Below are 20795 nucleotides of genomic sequence, written 5' to 3' on the forward strand. Positions count from 1 at the left end.
AAAGACCTACAACATCATCTTGCTGCAGATGGAGTCACTGTGCATCATTCAACTATTCGGCACACTTTACACAAGGAGATGTTGTATGCGAGAGTAATGCAGAGGAAGCATTTTCTCCGCCCACAGCACAAACAGAGCCGCTTGAGGTATGCTAAAGCACATTTGGACAAGCCAGCTTCATTTTGGAATAAGATGCTGTGGACTGATTACATTAAAATTGAATTATTTGGGCATAACAAGGGGCATTATGCATGGAGGAAAAAGAACACATCATTCCAAGAAAAACACCTGCTACCTACATATAGTGGTGGTTCCATCATGCTGTGGGGCACATGGATTCCACTCAGTATCAACACATTCTGGAGACCAATGTCCAGGAATCAGTGACAAAGCTGAAGCTGTGTCGGGACTGGATATTTCAACAAGACTATGACCCTAAACACTGCTCAAAATCCACTAAGGCATTCATGCAGAGGAACAAGTACAATGTTCTGGAAAGGCCATCTCAGTTCCCAGACCTGAATATAATTGAAAATCTGTGGTGTGAGTTAAGGAGAGCTGTCCAAGTGTCCATGCTTGGAAGCCATCAAACCTGAATGAACTAGAGATGTTTTGTAAAGGGGAATGGTCCAAAATACCTTCAACCAGAATCCAGACTCTCATTGGAACCTACAGGAAGTGTTTAGAGGCTGTAATTTCTGCAAAAAGAGGATCTACTAAATATTGATTTCATTTCTTTTTTGTGGTGCCCAAAATTATGCACCTGCCTAATTTTGTTTAAACAATTATTGCGCGCTTTCTGTAAATCCAATAAGCTTCATTTCACTTCTCAAAAAATCTCAGTGTGTGTCTCCTATATATATTTAACTGACATTTATATTTAACTGACATTTTTTATCGCTATAACCAACGATTTACACAGGAAAATCATGACGATTAACAAGGTTACCCAAACTTTCTCATCCCACTGTATGTTGTTACCACTAGAGATGGCTCGAACCTCAGATTTTAGGTTTGCGAACCTCGAAATTCCAAAAAAGTTTGTGAATCTGCAAACTTTTCGAACCGCACTGGACTTCAATGGGCAGGCGAAATTGAAAAACTACAAACACTGTTTCTGAACACAAAAGTGATGTAAACGATGTTTCAAGGGGTCTAACACCTGGAGGAGGGGCATGGCAGAGTGGGATACATGCCAAAAGTCCCGAGGGAAATTACAGATTAATTAGTGTACTTCTTCACACTGACAGACGAAACTCACTGTGTAACGCACCGCACACAGCAGTTTGTGTAGTGACGGCCATGCTGGACTGGTGCGCACCATGATGAGAGTGCAGGCGATGGCGGCTTTCCAGCCCATATGGTTACTGGGCTGAGGTAGCTCAATGACAGAACAGTGACTGTCCAGCTGATCGAATTTGGTCTGTCCACAATGAAGCAGCAACCTTATTATCTTGGGTGTACCCCCCTCCCCCCCTCCCCAGTGATGGCAGCTTTCCAGCCCATATGGTCGGGCTGAGGTAGCTCAATGACAGAACAACTGTCCACAATGAAGCAACAACCTTATTATCTTGGGTCAGGTGTTCCCCCCAACACACTCATATAGCCGGTCATTGCTTCATTGTGATGCGCAAGCCTCTTCACCGTGGCAAGGTAACGATCATGAAGGGGCATTGACACATGTACCTGCCTTTTGTTTTGTTGTTGCAGTGGCCTGCAGACAGAGATGCTGTGTGGGGACTGACTTAGTCTTGGAGCAGGCAGTAACACGGTCTGCAGGCAGAGATGCTGTGTGTGGACTGACTTAATCTTCGGGCAGACAGTAGCCCTCCGGGATCCATGCCTCATTCATTTTGATAAAGGTGAGGTACTGAACACTTTTTTGACCTGACTGCTGGTGGTATAATACAAAGTGCAGTCACACAGAGGCAGTGAAAGGTATGCACTGAATGTACTGGGCCTGGCACAGTACAGCAATTAGCAAGGGCCAGCTGCGACAGACAGGACTGTATATGCAGTGTCAGTGGCACACACACACAAAAGAAAAAAACATCAGAAGAACATTAGCTCTCAAAAGAGCAGTTTTGGGGTGCATTTTCATCAACAAATATCAGCAAGGAGCAAGCTAACAGGCGTACGTTAAAAAGGGGCGCTGGGAAAAAAGGGAGCCGGGTTTTAAACGATAAGCATGGGTAACGTTTAAAAATATATTGTACTATATTTCGTTTATAAAGTTATAAATCATTACATAATGTGCATGAAATCGGCAATTGTGAAAACGTTAATCTTCCGTTTAAAAACTGAAATACATAATAACGTTGAAAAAAAAATTAGTAAGTAACCCTCTCTGTACCTACCCCTAACCCCTAGACCCCCGTATTGGTGCCTAAACCTAAGACCCCCTGGTGGTGCCTAAACCTAAGACCCCCCTGGTGGTGCCTAAACCTAAGACCCCCCCTGGTGGTGCCTAAACCTAAGACCCCCCTGGTGGTGCCTAACCCTAAGACCCCCCTGGTGGTGCCTAAACCTAAGACTCCCCTGATGGTGCCTAAAACTAAGACCCCCCCTGGTGGTGCCTAAACCTAAGACCCTCCTTAGTGATCACTGTATTGTGTGTAGAATAATGTTTTAGAAACAGTAAGGGATAAAATATATTACAATTTACGTTACGTACTGATCGCTTTATTTTGTGAGTAAGGGATAACATTTAAAATAATGTTTTATTGAAATAGGAAACGTAAATCATCACAAGCAGTTATAAAACATTAAAAATCTTCCGGCGCCATTGGAAAACGTTATTATTCTCGGGCGCCCTTTTTTCCTGTTCGGCGCCCAGTAAACGATATTTATTATGGGAGTGAATGGCGGCGCCCGATTTGTCCACTAGCCACCTGCGCCCTTTTTTACTGTTTCCCCCAAACAGACCTCCTAACTATCACTTTCCCTATCTCTCCAATGTCTCTCCCTTCTCTCATTAATACAGCAGCACACAGAGTGAGAACATTGCCTAAGCTGCTGCCCTTTATAAGGGGAGGGGGGCTCCAGGAGGGAGTGCAGCCTGATTGGCTGCCATGTGTCTGCTGACTGTGATGTAGAGGGCCAAAGTTTAGCCCAATGATGTAGTATAGGGGGCAGGTCGAACGTGCTAAATGTTCGCGGTTCACCGCAAACTCGAACCAGCTAAGTTTGCGAACAAGTTCTCCGACGAACCGCTCAGGCCATCTCTAGTTACCACTTTACACAGCAATATTAACACATAGGGGGATAACTAACCCTAACCTGCCCTCCTTACCTTAATCTGCCTCCCTTAAAAAAACAAAGAACAAAAAAGACTTTACTGAACCTAAAGTCTAACTCTAATGTAAACATCATACTTTTTTTTTTCCTTGTACACCATGTATGATTCCTATTGCTGACAGTCGTCTTCTGTCAGCTGGCTGTTGGCCAAGTGTGCCAAAAAAAGTCTTTGGAAAACCGCTGTCATTTGTTTGTGGTTCTGATCCCTGCCTAACATCTTAATGCATTTACACCATCCTAATGCTGGAACCCCAACCTTTCTTAATGTTAACTCCAATCTGAAGACGTCCATATTGGTATTGGTAAATTTACTGATGTTCTACTATCGACACTGTTCTTACACCCGATTTTCCGTGGGGCCCAAAATTCACGTACGCATTTCCCAGATCAAACACTTGGGCCTAAAAAGTTCCCTGGCAGCTGGTAACACCTTCAGTGCCGATGATTGGCTATATTACAGTGGCTTGCAAAAGTATTCGGCCCCCTTGAAGTTTTCCATATTTTGTTACATTACTGCCACAAACATAAATCAATGTTATTGGAATTCCATGTGAAAGACCAATACAAAGTGGTGTACACATGAGAAGTAGAACGAAAATCATACATGATTCCACACATTTTTTACAAATAAATAACTGCAAAGTGGGGTGTGCGTAATTATTCAGCCCCCTTTGGTCTGAGTGCAGTCAGTTGCCCATAGACATTGCTTGATGAATGCTAATGACTAAAAAGAGTGCACCTGTGTGTAATCTAATGCCAGTACAAATACAGCTGCTCTGTGACGGCCTCAGAGGTTGTCTAAGAGAATATTGGGAGCAACAACACCATAAAGTCCAAAGAACACATCAGAGAGGTCAGGGATAAAGTTATTGAGAAATTTAAAACAGGCTTAGGCTACAAAAATATTTCCAAAGCCTTTAACATCCCACAGAGCACTGTTCAAGTGATCATTTAGAAATGGAAGGAGTATGGCACAACTGTAAACCTACCAAGACAAGGCCGTCCACCTAAACTCACAGGCCGAACAAGGAGAGTGCTGATCAGAAATGCATTCAAGAGGTCCATTGTGACTCTGGACGAGCTGCAGAGATCTACAGCTCAGGTGGGGGAATCTGTCCATAGGGCAACTATTAGTCGTGCACTGTACAAAGTTGGCCTTTATGGAAGAGTGGCAAGAAGAAAGCCATTGTTAACAGAAAAGAATAAGAAGTCCCGTTTGCAGTTTGCCACAAGCCATGTGGGGGACAAAGCAAACATGTGGAAGAAGGTGCTCTGATCAGATGAGACCAAAATGGAACTTTTTGGCCAAAATGCAAAACGCTATGTGTGGCGGAAAATTAACACTGCACATCACTCTGAACACACAATCCCCACTGTCAAATATGGTGGTGGCAGCATCATGCTGTGGGGGTGCTTCTCTTCAGCAGGGACAGGTAAGCTGATCAGAGTTGATAGAAAGATGGATGAAGCCAAATATAGGGCAATCTTGGAAGAAAACCTCTTGCAGTCTGCAAAAGACTTGAGACTGGGGCTGAGGTTCACCTTCCAGCAGGACAACGACCCTAAACATAAAGCCAGGGCAAAAATGGAATGGTTTAAAACAAAACATATCCATGTGTTAGAATGGCCCAGTCAAAGTCCAGATCTAAATCCAATCGAGAATCTGTTGCAAGATCTGAAAACTGCTGTTCACAAACGCTGTCCATCTAATCTGACTGAGCTGGAGCTGTTTTGCAAAGAATAATGGACAAGGATTTCAGTCTCTAGATGTGCAAAGCTGGTAGAGACATACCCTAAAAGACTGGCAGCTGTAATCGCAGCAAAAGATGGTTCTACAAAGTATTGACTCAGGGGGCTGAATAATTACGCACACCCCACTTTGCAGTTATTTATTTGTAAAAAATGTTTGGAATCATGTATGATTTTTGTTCCACTTCTCACTTGTACACCACTTTGTATTGGTCTTTCACGTGGAATTCCAATAAAATTGATTCAGGTTTGTGGCAGTAATGTGACAAAATGTGGAAAACTTCAAGGGGGCCGAATACTTTTGCAAGCCACTGTATAGCTGAATGCGAGCATGTAAAGCATCAGCAGCAAATTTAACTGATTCAACCCCAGACGCCACAAATATTTGATTTTTTTTTCCCTTAGCAAGTCCATTTAAGGATCTGGCTTGAAACAAATTGACAATATCAGAATAGTGAAGTGTAGAAGAACTTGTGCTGTATCTGATTTAAATGTACTTTTTTTATTGCCAGAAGACATGGAATACATTGAAGGCCTCTGCCGAAAAAGATTCATTTATCAAATCCACATTTTTGCTATTTTTTTTATATATTAACATAATTTTTTTCCAACTGAACGTTAAATTACTTTCTGGTTTTGAAAATTGGATGGACAGTACCTACGTTTATTTTGAAAAACTGCATAAAATCAATCTGACAATATTTTGAGACTGGGAGGAATGAAAATGATATTTCAGAATTACTGATAGAGTTTTGTATTTTAAATAAAATTAGGGCTTACTTTTGAGATGAAACGGGGATTATATTAGCCGTACTAAATGTAATCAATTTAGGATAACTTTTCTACGATGATCAATATGTTGCAAGAACAATTTTTTTTCTTTACTCTTTACCGTATATGATGCCATTCACACCCTATGCAATGCATGCAACCAATAACAAAAATATTCCAAAGTACAATGTGACATGGTGGGGATGGGCAGACTCAATCACACCGAGTGCAATGCGGCTTACACACGCAGGAAGAGAGAACTTCCTGAGGCATTTTCTAGTCCTTATGTATTTCACACACACACAGTACTGAAAAGTATTCATTTTGTGCATGGAAAATGCTGCTGTTTGAGTGTGCAGACCTTGTAAGACATGCACAATAGGCTGTAAACTGAAATGAAAAGATATATATTTTTAAAACGAATTAAGGACCGCAGTGATTGAGATCTACGCCCTGTTTTGGTGAGGTCCTGGCTGGCAGGGCGTAGATCCGCCGTTTCCGCCTCTCCCTGCCGATTGCGCCGCTCAAGCCTCAAGATTCTCGCCACATCTCACAGGCTTTGTGCCTGTCTCTATGACAGCAGAGTCATGTGAGCCGGTCAGGGGCCGATTTCATTGGTTCCTGGCCCTGTCTTTCAATGCAAGCCGTTCCCATTGGCTTACATTGAAAAACAGGGTCAGGAGCCGATGAAAGCGGCTCCTGACCGGCTCACATGACTCTGCCGTCATAGAGACAGCAGAGTCTATGTCTTGGGGGTCCCAGCGAGGGGCAATGATGGCGGTTGTGGCGGGTATGTACGGCGATTTGTCGGGATTCCATCGGGATTGGGCAAGCGGTCTCTAGGTACTTAAGTGCCCAGAGACCGCTGGTCCTTATGTGGTTAAAATTATAAAATGTCTTGTGTACCATAAATAAGTGGCATAGCAATTTTTGTGGAGTTCTTATAGTTGCTAGCACCTACATCATGTGAACTGGAAACTCCCACCTACCTATTGAAGATGGTTAATGACCTCACTGTAAGCTACAAAGTCCCACCTCCTTATTACAGTGAAGGTTCAAACTGGGCCAATCAGAGCAGTGCATGGGTCCTGTTCCAGGCGGTGTACAATTTGCATACCATCTAGAATTATTTGACCTTCTCTGTGCCTTATGTATAAATAATATTTATGTTGGAATACTGAGCAATGTAGTCACTAGTCTGACATGTACTGTTGATCCCCCTTTGTAGGTCACATGGTCTCACTGAGATCTAGCTGAATCCAGAAAGGAGAGGATGCAATTTACAAAGCAGGTGGTTTTGGCGCATGGCACTCAGTGCCGAGCACCGAAACTAGGCACCCCATAGCAATAGTGTGATACATTGTGAGTCATGTAAGGGTAATTCTGGGTTCCAGCAATTGTATTTTTAAGGGGTCATTCAGCTCACCCTGCACCCAGCTCTCTGTGGTGTACAGCACTCAGTATGCACAAGTTAGACTACATTTGTAATAAGAAACAGGTATTTTTCCCAGCTCTTAGTTTCTGTAGACTGTTGACATTCATGCATAAACCGGATCGCTGTTAGAATTTGCCTCATTCAGTTTTAATTTTAGTTGAGCTTTAAGTACAGTTGCAATATCTCTCAGATTAGCAGTTTTCCCAGTCTGTTTTTTTCGCGTTGCGTGGCTCTTTCATTTGACACTGTGCTTCCCTGCTGCATTGCTGTAAGGAACACCGGAACAGGCAGCTGATCTCATCTTCCCGTCTCGTACATCCAACATAGTAATAACTCCTGATCCAGCTCTTGGGGGAGCCTCTGCTGTCAATTCCCATGATGACTGTAAACACGATGCAAGCTGTCTTGATGATCACAGGTGTGTGGGCTGCGTCACTTGGCTGTGGAGGAAATGACAGCTCAGCCTTTGTCTGCACCAGAGATAAGTGAGTGTAATTACTCTTTTGTCTGTGGAGCCTTCATATTCTTGACTTTAAATCTCGTCTCAGTGTGTGGGGGCAAGCACCATGCATAGATCAGTAGATGACTGTGATGTTGCATGGAGGAACTCTTACAGGGTATTGTGCTCTTTACAGGATCATGCAATCAGCTGCCCCCTAACAACACAGTCTAAAGGTGGCCATACACTGGTCGATTTGCCATCAAATCGACCAACAGATAGATCCCTCTCTGAAGGGAATCCAAATCTGATCAGAGAGGGATCGTATGGTTGCCTTTACTGAAAACAGATTGTTAATCGATTTAAGCATGAAACCAATCACAATCTGTGAAGCTGCCACTGCCGCCGCCACCCCCCGCCAGCTATACATTACCTGATCTGGCTGGCGCGACTCCCCCTGTCTCCGCTGTCTTCTTCTCTTTGCTGGGTTCCGGACCGGCTGGCTTTACTGAACTTCCTGTCCAGGGGAGGTTTAGGCAGTAGAGGGCGCTCTACTGTTTAAACTTCCTGCCGGGACAGGAAGTTCAGTGAAGCTGCAGCCCTGGAGCCCGGAGCGGAGAAGAAGACAGTGGAGACCGGGGAGCCGCGTTGGCCGGAACAGGTAATGTACTGCCGCTATATTGCGCCGGTTGTCGGGCATTCGATCGCTGCTATAGACGCACTCCCAACGCGCCGGCGAATGAGAAAAATCTTCTGCATGTACAGATCGACGGGAATCGTCAAAAACGATTGATTTCGGATGGAAATCGATCATTCTGTCAGCATTTGTGCAACGTTTTTACAGCAGATTTGATCGCAGTGATCAAATCTGCTGTATATCGGCTGGAAAATCGTTAGGTGTATGGGCCCTTTTAGGTGACTGACAGTTTTTTCTGCTGGACTTGGTCAGTATCTGATTGCTGGTTCAGCTCTCAGAATATTACACTTTTATAGTCATTTTATACATGTAAATCTAAAACGTATTAAAGTCCTGGTTAAGTCACAGTTATATTTACATGTAATAGAATGTTAAATACAACATTGTAATTAATTATGTGCCCCCCCCCAAAAAAAAAGTAGAACAATAGTGTAGTGATGATCGTAATCTGCTAATTACGATTAAGCGAAATTACGCGTACATTTTCGCAATTACCCCTATAAGTAATTGCAAATTCGTAATTCAATTGACTTTGTATAATCACTCATAATTACACATGAATTTACGCATAATTTACGCGTAATTTTGTGCCGACTTTGGTGGTGAATTGCAAAGCCCCCATGCATGCTATTGCTACCAAAATGCTGTATATATTAAGGAGAGTAGTGGGTACAAGTGAAAAAATATTTTTCAATAAGACCTTTTAGTTTTTGAGAAAATCAATTTTAAAAATGCAAAGAAAAATGTTTTTAAACATAGAAAAATGACAGTTTAAAAACCATTTCTTTTTGTATTTTTAAATCCATTTTCTCAGAAACCACAAGGTGTTTTTGAAAAATTATTTTTGTAACTTCTACCCACTATTCTTCTTAACATGTGTAGTAATTGTGGTAGCAATAGCATGTATGGGGGCTTTGCTATTCACCGCCAAAGTCAGCATGAAATGGTACCAATTACCTACGGCACGAATGGTAACAATTACCTATGAAATGAATTACGCTATTCCCCTGAAATTTTGCATTACGATTATGATGCGTAATTGTGTATTACGATGTGTAATTATTAGTGATGGCCCGAACCGTTCGCCTGGCGAACCTTTCTGGGCCTCTTACTACTTCCGGGTCGCAATGACCCAGAGTAGTACGCCTGCACTGCCCGGCGGAGCGCATCCTAGATCGCGCTCCCGTTGCCGGGCACTTTCTGCTCATGCGCAGAGAGTGCCCGGCAACAGGAGCGCGATCTAGGACGCGCTCCGCCGGGCAGCGCAGGCGTACCAGTGGTGCTCAACAGAGCTCGAATTTTCGAGTAGCTCAAATATTCGAGCTCTTTTTCAGCTATTCGAGCTCGGTATTCGAGCTCCGAATAGCTGGAGATATTCGAATGGGCTATTCGAGTTAACTCGAATAGCACATTCACTATTCGCGCTATTCGAGCTAACAGCGCTATTCGAGCTCGAATACCGAGCTCGAATAGCGTCATAGCCCAGATTGATGTCCTCAGAGCCAATCAGAGGGCTCCCAGGCCCTCTGACGGCAGCCAATCACTGAGGGGGACCCTGGCCAGCCCCTACCCTATAAATAGCGGCCGCCATGTTAGGTTTTTCCGTCCTTGCCTGACTTTGTACAGAGAGAGATCTGCTCCTTTGTGCTTTGGCTTAGCAAGAGCTTTATTGTGGTCATTCACCTAGCGTTTTTGCTCACATACACCTCCTATATACACCTATATTGTTGTTAGTTAGATAGACATTGTATTTTAGTTAGTAGCTTGTGTGTTACTAGAGAGCCAGCTGCTGCAGGCAAGCTTACACAACTTTAGGCCTCAGGGCCTGCCTGTGTGGGCAGCTCAGCTGTTCTCTCCTGTCCTCTGTTAGTTTATTTCTCATCTATACCAGTATTTCTGCTGTCCTTTACTAGCTACTGAGTGATTGTATTTTGTATTGTAGTTATATAACTGTACTAGGACACTCACTGTCACTGTTTGTTCATAGCTCCTGCGTGTGACCGTGTGTGTGTGCGTGCACTGTCTGTAGTGTACACACACTCTATTTCCTTCTGATTACTGATTAATTATTGTAATTTCTAGTTGTACTTCCTGACTGTTACTACTTACTTACTGTACTAGGGACACTCACTCAGTCACTGTTCATAGGCTAGCTCCTGCGTGTGTGTGCGCGTGCACTGTCTGTAGTGTACACACACTTTATTTCCTTGTGTTTACTACTGATTACTGAATCTAATTAAGTTGTAATTTCTAGTTGTACTTCCTGACTGTTACTACTTACTTACTGTACTAGGGACACTCACTCAGTCACTGTTCATAGGCTAGCTCCTGCGCGTGTGTGCGCGTGCGTGCGCTCACTGTCTGTAGTGTACACACACTCTATTTCCTTGTGATTACTACTGATTATTGTAATTTCTAGTTGTACTTCCTGACTGTTACTACTTACTTACTGTACTAGGGTAGGGACACTCACTCAGTCACTGTTCATAGGCTAGCTCCTGCGCGTGTGTGCGCGTGCGTGCACTCACTGTCTGTAGTGTACACACACTCTATTTCCTTCTACTGAATCTGAGTGATTACTACTGATTATTGTATTTTCTAGTTAGTGTACTAGGGGACACACTCACTGTTCACTGTTCACACTTACTGATTACCGATTATTGTATTTTGTATTTGTACTGTACTAATCAGTTAGCGATCTAATCACTTAGTGATTAGTGTCACCTCACCCACCAACCCACTCCATTAAAGTACCCCACTTTTCACCCGCCCTTTTTAAAAACTTTTGTGTTTACGCCCAAAACATCTAAGATGTCTGGAAGCGGCAGCCAGCGCGGTTTGGGCAAGGGGAAGGGCAGCAAGGGAATCAGGAGGAGAGGGAGCAGCATTGTGGCAAGCCGCGGCCGCGCCACCATGCACAGTTCCGCAGCAGCAGCAGCAGCAGCGTCAGTGGCTAACATTCCTCCTATAGCCACTGGCCGTGGACGCCTTGGGTGCCGCCCAGCAGGAGCATCTGCAACTCACGCTGCAGAGACACAGCAGCAGCAGCAGCGTGTAGCACCTGCTCCGATTTTCCTCCAGCCGGGTCGGAAACATCCCATTGAGGAAAAGGATGCAGCCACTGTGGTGCAACTGATGACAGAGGATGAGCAGCCCGCCATCAGCTCTGCATCCGAGGCCTCCACCCTCACCACCACCACCACCACCCCTGTTCGCAGCAGCCGCCCAGCAGGGCCTGGGGAGGAGGCCAGTTCACCGTCAGTCGCCGACCTGTCACTCAGCAGTTTTTTGACCCCAGGCACCATCAGGGTATTGTCTGCTGTTGTTGGCGATTTTGAGGAGGAGATGCTGATGGGCACTTTGGGGGAGGAGGGATTGGACAGCAAGACTGTGGCGACAGTCAAGCAGCCCATCCATGCATCAGGAGAGGAGTTTGGGGGGTCATCATCCCAGCAGGACATGTTTCAGGAGGGGGAGGATGATGATGACACGGTGACAGACAAAGACTGGGTGCCACCAGCTCCAGGGGATGTCGTCATCAGCAGCTCTGAGGAGGAGGAGGATGCGCTCGTGGGCCTTGCAAGGAGGCGCATCATTGCAAGCATTGGCAGCAGTAGGCAGGTCCCACAGCCTGCTGGTGTCTCAGGCTCAGCAGCAGCAGCAGCAGCATCTGCCAGTACCACCACCAGCTGCACCCAAGCCCCCGCCCCAACCACCACAGGGAGACAGGCAGCAGTGGCTCCAGGCCATAGGGGTTGTTTTTGTCACCAATCTGGCGGTTTTTCACCATGCCCACAGTGTACAGCAAGTACGCCACTTGCAACCACTGTCAGCGGAAGTTGAGCAGAGGTGCAGACCCCTTAAAGTTCAGCACCAGCTCGCTCATCAACCACCTTGCTGTGAAACATTTCCACCAGCATGAGGAGTTCCAGAGGCTGAAGGCATCTGGTGCTGGCAGTGGCACCACACCCATCACTGCACAGCCTTCAGCAGCAGCAGCAGCAGCAACAGCAGCCACCCACCCTCCTGCTCCTCCAGCAGCACCAGCAGGAGTGCGGAAACGCACTGCTCCTCCCCCCTCTGCAACTCCTGCCGCCGACACTGAGGCCTGTTCTGGCAGCCAGTCCTCAGTGGCCTCCTCTGCTGTGTCTGCTGATTCCCGTGCCAGCAAAAGGCCACGCCAGAGCCTTTTGAGCGGGTCCTTCCAGGGGGTGGTTAGGGCTCTGCCTCCCAGCAGCCGTCGCGTGCGGCAGCTGAACGGCTTGCTGGCACGGGCCATGTGCTCCCAACTCTTGCCGTACACGCTCGTGCAGGAGGGGAGCGACATGCGTGCGCTGCTTGCTTGTGCAGCCCCAGACTGGCAGCTCCCCAGCAGACACTTTTTCGCCCGCAAGGCCATTCCTGCACTGCACCGCTTTGTGATGGCCAATGTGGAGCGAGGGCTGGAGCACGCGGTTGGTGAAAGGGTCCACATCACCATGGACTCCTGGAGCAGCCGCTTCGGGACAGGCCGCTACCTGTCCTTCACTGTCCACTGGGTCAGCTTGGTGGAAGGGGGTGAGGATGGGAGAGCAGCAGCGGGCACAGCAGCAGCAGCAACACAGTGGGTGGTGCCACCCCGCAGGGTCAGGGGAACTGCAGCAGGTTCCTCCGATCCTCTGCCATCCTCCGGCACACCTGGCCAAACCCCCCGCCTCAGCAGCAGCGTGAAGGCCCGCCACTGCCAAGCGCTGCTGCACTTGGTCAGCCTTGGGAAGACCAAACTGACGGCAACCCATGTGTTGGCCAAACTCCAGGAGCAGGAGAGGATTTGGCTGACCCCCAGAGGCCTCAGAGTCGGAGAGGTGGTGGCCGACAATGGGGCCAATCTGGTTGCCGCAATAGACAGGGGAAACCTGACCCACATCCCCTGTCTTGCCCACGTGCTGAACCTGGTGGTGCAGAAGTTCTTGCGCACCTACCAGGGGATGGGCGAACTGCTGGAAACGGCAAGGAACGTTGTGCGTCACTTCCGGCGCTCGGCCGCAGCCTGTGCGAGCCTGGAAGACGTGCAAAAGGAGCTTGAGCTGCCACGCCATCGGCTGATCCTTGACGTTCCGACTCGCTGGAACTCCACCCTGGCGATGTTGGAGCGTCTGGTTGAACAGAAGCACACTTTTAACCAGTACCTTGCCCTGGCCACTGTGTCCGCCGCTCAGAGAAGGGACAGGACCAGCAACATCCCGTCCATCGTCCCCGATGATGACTGGAGGCACATGCAGCAGGTGTGCTTAGTGCTGGCTCCCTTTCTGCAGGCCACTAACATGGTGAGCAGGGACCATGCTATGGTCTGCGAGTGGGTGCCCCTGGTTTGTCTGCTGAACAGGGCCCTCGATGCTTTGCTGGAACAGGGAGCGGCAGCCTTGGACCAGCAGGAGCGTCATGCAGCTGCACAGTCCACCTCTGAGGGGGAGGAGGAGGAGGACTTGGTGGAGGTCCCTGACCTTGCTGCTGATGAGGGGGATCAGCACAGTGCAGCTGAGTTGGTGCGGGGGTGGAGAGAGGATGAGGCTGAGGAGGGAGAGGAGGAGGATGAGGACAGCACTGCCGTCGATGTGCCAGCACACGTGGCCTGCCTCTTCCCAATGGCAGCGCACATGCTGACGTGCCTGCGCAAGGACCCCAGGGTGATCCAGATTAGTGTTGGGCGAACATCTAGATGTTCGGGTTCGGGCCGAACAGGCCGAACATGGCCGCGATGTTCGGGTGTTCGACCCGAACTCCGAACATAATGGAAGTCAATGGGGACCCGAACTTTTGTCGTTTGTAAAGCCTCCTTACATGCTACATACCCCAAATTTACAGGGTATGTGCACCTTGGGAGTGGGTACAAGAGGGAAAAAAAATTAGCAAAAAGAGCTTATAGTTTTTGAGAAAATCGATTTTAAAGTTTCAAAGGGAAAACTGTCTTTTAAATGCGGGAAATGTCTGTTTTCTTTGCACAGGTAACATGTTTTTTGTCGGCATGCAGTCATAAATGTAATACATATAAGAGGTTCCAGGAAAAGGGACCGGTAACGCTAACCCAGCAGCAGCACACGTGATGGAACAGGAGGAGGGTGGCGCAGGAGGAGAAGAAGGCCACGCTTTGTGAGACACAACAACCCCGGCCTTGCATGAGGGCAAGAAGCGTGCGGATAGCATGCTTTGTACCGCCATGCAGTCATAAATGTAATAAAGATAAGTGGTTCAATAAACAGGGACCACGCGGCAACGCTAACCCAGCAGCAGCAGACGTGATGGAACAGGAGCAGGCGCAGGAGGAGAAGGCCACGCTTTGTGAGACACAACAACCCAGGCCTTGCATGAGGGCAAGAAGCGTGCGGATAGCATGCTTTGTACCGCCATGCAGTCATAAATGTAATAAAGATAAGTGGTTCAATAAACAGGGACCACGCGGCAACGCTAACCCAGCAGCAGCAGACGTGATGGAACAGGAGCAGGCGCAGGAGGAGAAGGCCACGCTTTGTGAGACACAACAACCCAGGCCTTGCATGTGGACAAAAAGCGTGCGGATATAGCAGCAATGCTTTTTGCCGCCATGCAGTCATAAATGTAATACAGATGAGAGGTTCAATAAACAGGGCCCGGAAACGCAACACCATCCCAGATGTTCATTGGTCATGTTACTTGGTTGGGGTCCTGGAGTGTTGCGTAGTCATTTCCAATCCAGGATTGATTCATTTTAATTTGAGTCAGACGGTCTGCATTTTCTGTAGAGAGGCGGATACGCCGATCTGTGACGATGCCTCCGGCAGCACTGAAACAGCGTTCCGACATAACGCTGGCTGCCGGGCAAGCCAGCACCTCTATTGCGTACATTGCCAGTTCGTGCCAGGTGTCTAGCTTCGATACCCAATAGTTGAAGGGTGCAGATGGATGGTTCGACACAGCTACGCCATCTGACATGTAGTCCTTGACCATCTTCTCCAGGCGATCGGTGTTGGAGGTGGATCTGCACGCTTGCTGTTCAGTGGGCTGCGGCTGCATGGGTGTCAGAAAATTTTCCCACTCCAAGGACACTGCCGATACCATTCCCTTTTGGGTACTAGCTGCGGCTTGCGTTGTTTGCTGCCCTCCTGGTCGTCCTGGGTTTGCGGAAGTCAGTCTGTCTGCGTACAACTGGCTAGAGGAGGGGGAGGATGTCAATCTCCTCTCTAAAGTCTCCACAAGGGCCTGCTGGTATTCTTCCATTTTGACCTGTCTGACTCTTTCTTCAAGCAGTTTTGGAACATTGTGTTTGTACCGTGGATCCAGAAGGGTATAAACCCAGTAATTGGTGTTGTCCAGAATGCGCACAATGCGTGGGTCACGTTCAATGCAGTCTAGCATGAATTGAGCCATGTGTGCCAGAGTCCTACCAGAATCCTTATCATCCTCTTGTGAGCGTTGTGATAGTTGTTGTGATGCATCATAGTCGTCACCTTCCTCCTGGTCTGCTTCTGCTGACCATTCGCGTTGAATTGTGGAAGTCCAACGTGCACCGCTCTGGCCCTCGTCAGTGGTGGCATGAAATTCCTGCTCCAACTCCAGCTGTTCCTCCTCCTCTTCTTCGTCATAGCTGCTGGGGCCAGCGTTCCCTGAGGCGGATGGCCTGATGTTGGTACCATCACGCTGATCGTTTTCTCCTTCAGATTCCCCCAGTTGCATCATGACAGCTGTTTCCTTGATTTTTAACATCGACCTCTTCAGTAAACACAGCAGTGGTATGGTAATGCTGACTGAAGAGTTGTCACTGCTCACAAGCAACGTGGATTGCTCAAAATTTTGGAGGACTTGGCAGAGGTCCAACATGTTGGCCCAATCGGATCCACAGAAGCTTGGCAGCTGGCCGGATGCGCCTCGGTACTGCGCCGTCATGTACTGGACCACTGCACTCTTCTGCTCGCAAAAGCGGGCTAGCATGTGCAGCGTAGAATTCCAGCGCGTAGGGACATCACACAGCAAGCGATGGTGGGGGAGATTGAAGCGCTCCTGCATCTTGGCGAGTGCCCCCGAAGCAGTACTGGAATTTCTACAATGTTTGGACACTCGACGCACCTTCAACAGCAGATCGGGCACGCCTGGGTATGTCCTCAGGAACCGCTGAACTACTAGGTTCATCACGTGCGCCAGGCAAGGGATGTGTGTCAGCTTAGCCAACCTTAAAGCGCGAATGAGATTACTCCCATTATCACACACAACTATGCCCGGTTTCAGGTCCAGCGGTGCCAGCCACAAATCCGTCTGTTCCTTTATTCCCCTCCAAATTTCCTCCCCTGTGTGCTGCTTATCCCCAAGGCAGATTAGCTTCAGCAACGCTTGCTGACGCATGCCAACAGCTGTGCTGCACTGCTTCCACGATCCTACTGCTGCTGGGTTAGCGTTTCCGGATGAGGTACAGCTTTGAGATGCATTGGAGGAGAAGGAGTCAGAGAGGTAGGTGCTGCTGTTATCCAGTGGGAGGGACGGCGGTGCAGCTGTTTGTGGCGTGGGCAACACCCGTGCCGTAGCAGGTGAGGAATCGCTGCCAGGCTCCACAAGGTTCACCCAGTGCGCGGTAAGGGAGATGTATCGACCCTGGCCAAACGCACTCGTCCAGGTGTCAGTGGTGAGGTGAACCTTGCAGGCAACGGCATTCTTCAAGCTTCGGGTTATTTTGCTGACCACGTGCTCATGCAACTCAGGCACTGCAGAGCGTGCAAAGTGGTAGCGGCTGGGAACCACGTAACGTGGGATGGCCACTGACATCATGCCCTTGAAGCTGTTTGTCTCCACCAATCGATATGGCAGCATTTCGCAGGCCAGAAGCTTGGCTATGCTGGCTGTTACTGCCACGGCCCGGAGGTCATTTGCTGGCAATTTCCTCTTGCGCTCAAACATCTCCGACACAGACAACTGAACCGTAGCGCTGCACACGGAAGGGCTGTTGGTTGTTGTGTTTGATGAACACTGGGAGACCTCAAGAGCACTACTCCGGAAAGTGACAGTGTCAGCGTCGTCTGATGTTTGTGAATGTTGTGAACCACGCAATGGCTGGGCTACTGCTGCTGCTGAGGCGGGTCTGGTGAACCCAAGGGAGGCAGTGTTGTTTCTGGTACCCTGTCCTGACGCGTTTGCCCAAAGAGTGGGATGTTTGGATAGCATGTGACGGCTCATGCTGGTGGTGGAGAGGTTGTTAATATTTTTCCCCCTGCTCAGGCGGGTCTTGCACACCTTGCAAATCGCCATGGTAACATCCTCAGTGCAGTCTTCAAAGAAAGCCCAGACTTTGGAGCACCTGCCTCCTTGCTGGCGATTTCTGTTTGCTCCTCTTTTGCCTCTCACTTGAACTTCCACGCTTGTGGTGCCTGAAATTGCGCGCCGCCTACCTTGTGGCACAAGGCGAACTCGTGCAGCAGTGTGTTCTTCAACAGACTCATCTGTGCTGCTGCTACGACGGCGATGTTCTCGTTCACAAACAAAATCTGGGTCTCTGTCCACATTGTCCATACCCTCCTCTTCCATCTCCTCAAACTCGTCATATGTCATTGTGGGCCACCGCCGTGGAGTAGAGCTCCCCACAACAACCTCTGCGCAGCACACTCCAACGTCGTCTTCCAGATCTTGTCGGCCGACCTCCTGCAATTGCAACCCCTCCTGCCCAAATTGCTCTGGGATTTGGGTTTCCGAGTCCTCTTCGGACTCGCCTTGTATTTCAGTGCGCGGTGCATTTCCCACAGTTAACGGTTGTGAATCCAGGCACAACATTTCTGGCTGTTCCTCCATTGACCTTTGAAAGGTGGAAGTTTGTTGGGCTGGGAATAGCTCCTGCGAATACCCCATTGTGTCCTGAGGTAATTCATCGGACTGGTTATCTGGCAGTTGTGTGCGTGGTGTCGCTGCCGGTTGTGTCAGCTTTGTGCCCACTGGCTCCTTGTAACTGGCTGAGGACTCGGACCTCGTGCGTGATGTGCTGGTGCTGCTTAACCCACTGCTGGACGCTTGAGAGGTCATCCAAGTAATTATCTGGTCCTGTTCTTTTGGATTTGTGAGGGTTGTTGTCCTGGACAACATGGGCGGTATTGAGTGGGTTTTCTTGGGTGCTCCCCTGTGGCCTGTACGTGAACCGTCAGGGGAAACACCTCTTCCCTTGCCCCTCCCTCTTTCACCGGATTTCTTCCTCATTTCACTTATCCTTACAGTACACGCTGACTGGCAGCAGTACAGTGGCAGTACAGAAATGCTATACAGTACCACTATTCCCAGCAGCGACACAGAGCACAATGCTATACAGTGACGGGTGAGCGGTGTACCACTATTCCCAGCAGCGACACAGAGCACAATGCTATACAGTGACGGGTGAGCGGTGTACCACTATTCCCAGCAGCGACACAGAGCACAATGCTATACAGTGACGGGTGAGCGGTGTACCACTATTCCCAGCAGCGACACAGAGCACAATGCTATACAGTGGCGAACGAGCGGTGTACCACTATTCCCAGCAGACACAGAACAGTACACAGAATGCTATATAGTGTGGCTGAACGAGCGGTGTACCACTATTCCCAGCAGACACAGAACAGTACACAGAATGCTATATAGTGTGGCTGAACGAGCGGTGTACCACTATTCCCAGCAGACACAGAACAGTACACAGAATGCTATATAGTGTGGCTGAACGAGCGGTGTACTACTGTTCCCAGCAGACACAGAACAGTACACAGAATGCTATATAGTGTGGCTGAACGAGCGGTGTACTACTGTTCCCAGCAGACACAGAACAGTACACAGAATGCTATATAGTGTGGCTGAACGAGCGGTGTACCACTGTTCCCAGCAGACACAGAACAGTACACAGAATGCTATATAGTGTGGCTGAACGAGCGGTGTACCACTATTCCCAGCAGACACAGAACAGTACACAGAATGCTATATAGTGTGGCTGAACGAGCGGTGTACCACTATTCCCAGCAGACACAGAACAGTACACAGAATGCTATATAGTGTGGCTGAACGAGCGGTGTACTACTGTTCCCAGCAGACACAGAACAGTACACAGAATGCTATATAGTGTGGCTGAACGAGCGGTGTACTACTGTTCCCAGCAGACACAGAACAGTACACAGAATGCTATATAGTGTGGCTGAACGAGCGGTGTACTACTGTTCCCAGCAGACACAGAACAGTACACAGAATGCTATATAGTGTGGCTGAACGAGCGGTGTACTACTGTTCCCAGCAGACACAGAACAGTACACAGAATGCTATATAGTGTGGCTGAACGAGCGGTGTACTACTGTTCCCAGCAGACACAGAACAGTACACAGAATGCTATATAGTGTGGCTGAACGAGCGGTGTACTACTGTTCCCAGCAGACACAGAACAGTACACAGAATGCTATATAGTGTGGCTGAACGAGCGGTGTACCACTGTTCCCAGCAGACACAGAACAGTACACAGAATGCTATATAGTGTGGCTGAACGAGCGGTGTACTACTGTTCCCAGCAGACACAGAACAGTACACAGAATGCTATATAGTGTGGCTGAACGAGCGGTGTACTACTGTTCCCAGCAGACACAGAACAGTACACAGAATGCTATATAGTGTGGCTGAACGAGCGGTGTACTACTGTTCCCAGCAGACACAGAACAGTACACAGAATGCTATATAGTGTGGCTGAACGAGCGGTGTACTACTGTTCCCAGCAGTGACACACAATGACTGGGGGGGACCTTGGCTAGCGTGGCTGGAGCGCGAACTACCCTGCCTGCCTACCCAAAGCTAAACCCACAGACAAATGGCGGAGATATGACGTGGTTCGGGTATTTATTTACCCGAACCACGTGACAGTTCGGCCAATCAGAGCGCGTTCGGGTCCGAACCACGTGACCCGTTCGGCCAATCACAGCGCTAGCCGAACGTTCGGGGAACGTTCGGCCATGCGCTCTTAGTTCGGCCATATGGCCGAACGGTTTGGCCGAGCACCGTCAGGTGTTCGGCCGAACTCGAACATCACCTGAACAGGGTGATGTTCTGCAGAACCCGAACAGTGGCGAACACTGTTCGCCCAACACTAATCCAGATGAGGCAGAGGGAGGACATCTGGATCAGCATGATGTTGGACCCACGCCTCAAGGGGAAGTTGAGCCAGTTCCTGCCGCCTGCAGGAGGAGACCCAGCGCAACAAATAAGGAGCTTGCAGCAGGCCCTTGTTGAGCGCTTGGAGGAAGCCTTCCCCCAGCCTTCCACCCCCACTGTCCAGCCAGCACAGAGGCAGCAGCAGGTGCCTGCATCCAGCAGCAAGCGCCCCACAGACCTGCTGTCTCTCAGCAACGAGCTCTACAGGACTGTAGAGGCTCCGGCAGCAGTGACTAGAGAGGAGGTGCATGCAGCAGCATCCTCCT

This window comes from Hyperolius riggenbachi, chromosome 11 (genome assembly GCF_040937935.1).
Source record: "Hyperolius riggenbachi isolate aHypRig1 chromosome 11, aHypRig1.pri, whole genome shotgun sequence".
In the NCBI taxonomy this organism is placed as follows: domain Eukaryota; kingdom Metazoa; phylum Chordata; class Amphibia; order Anura; family Hyperoliidae; genus Hyperolius; species Hyperolius riggenbachi.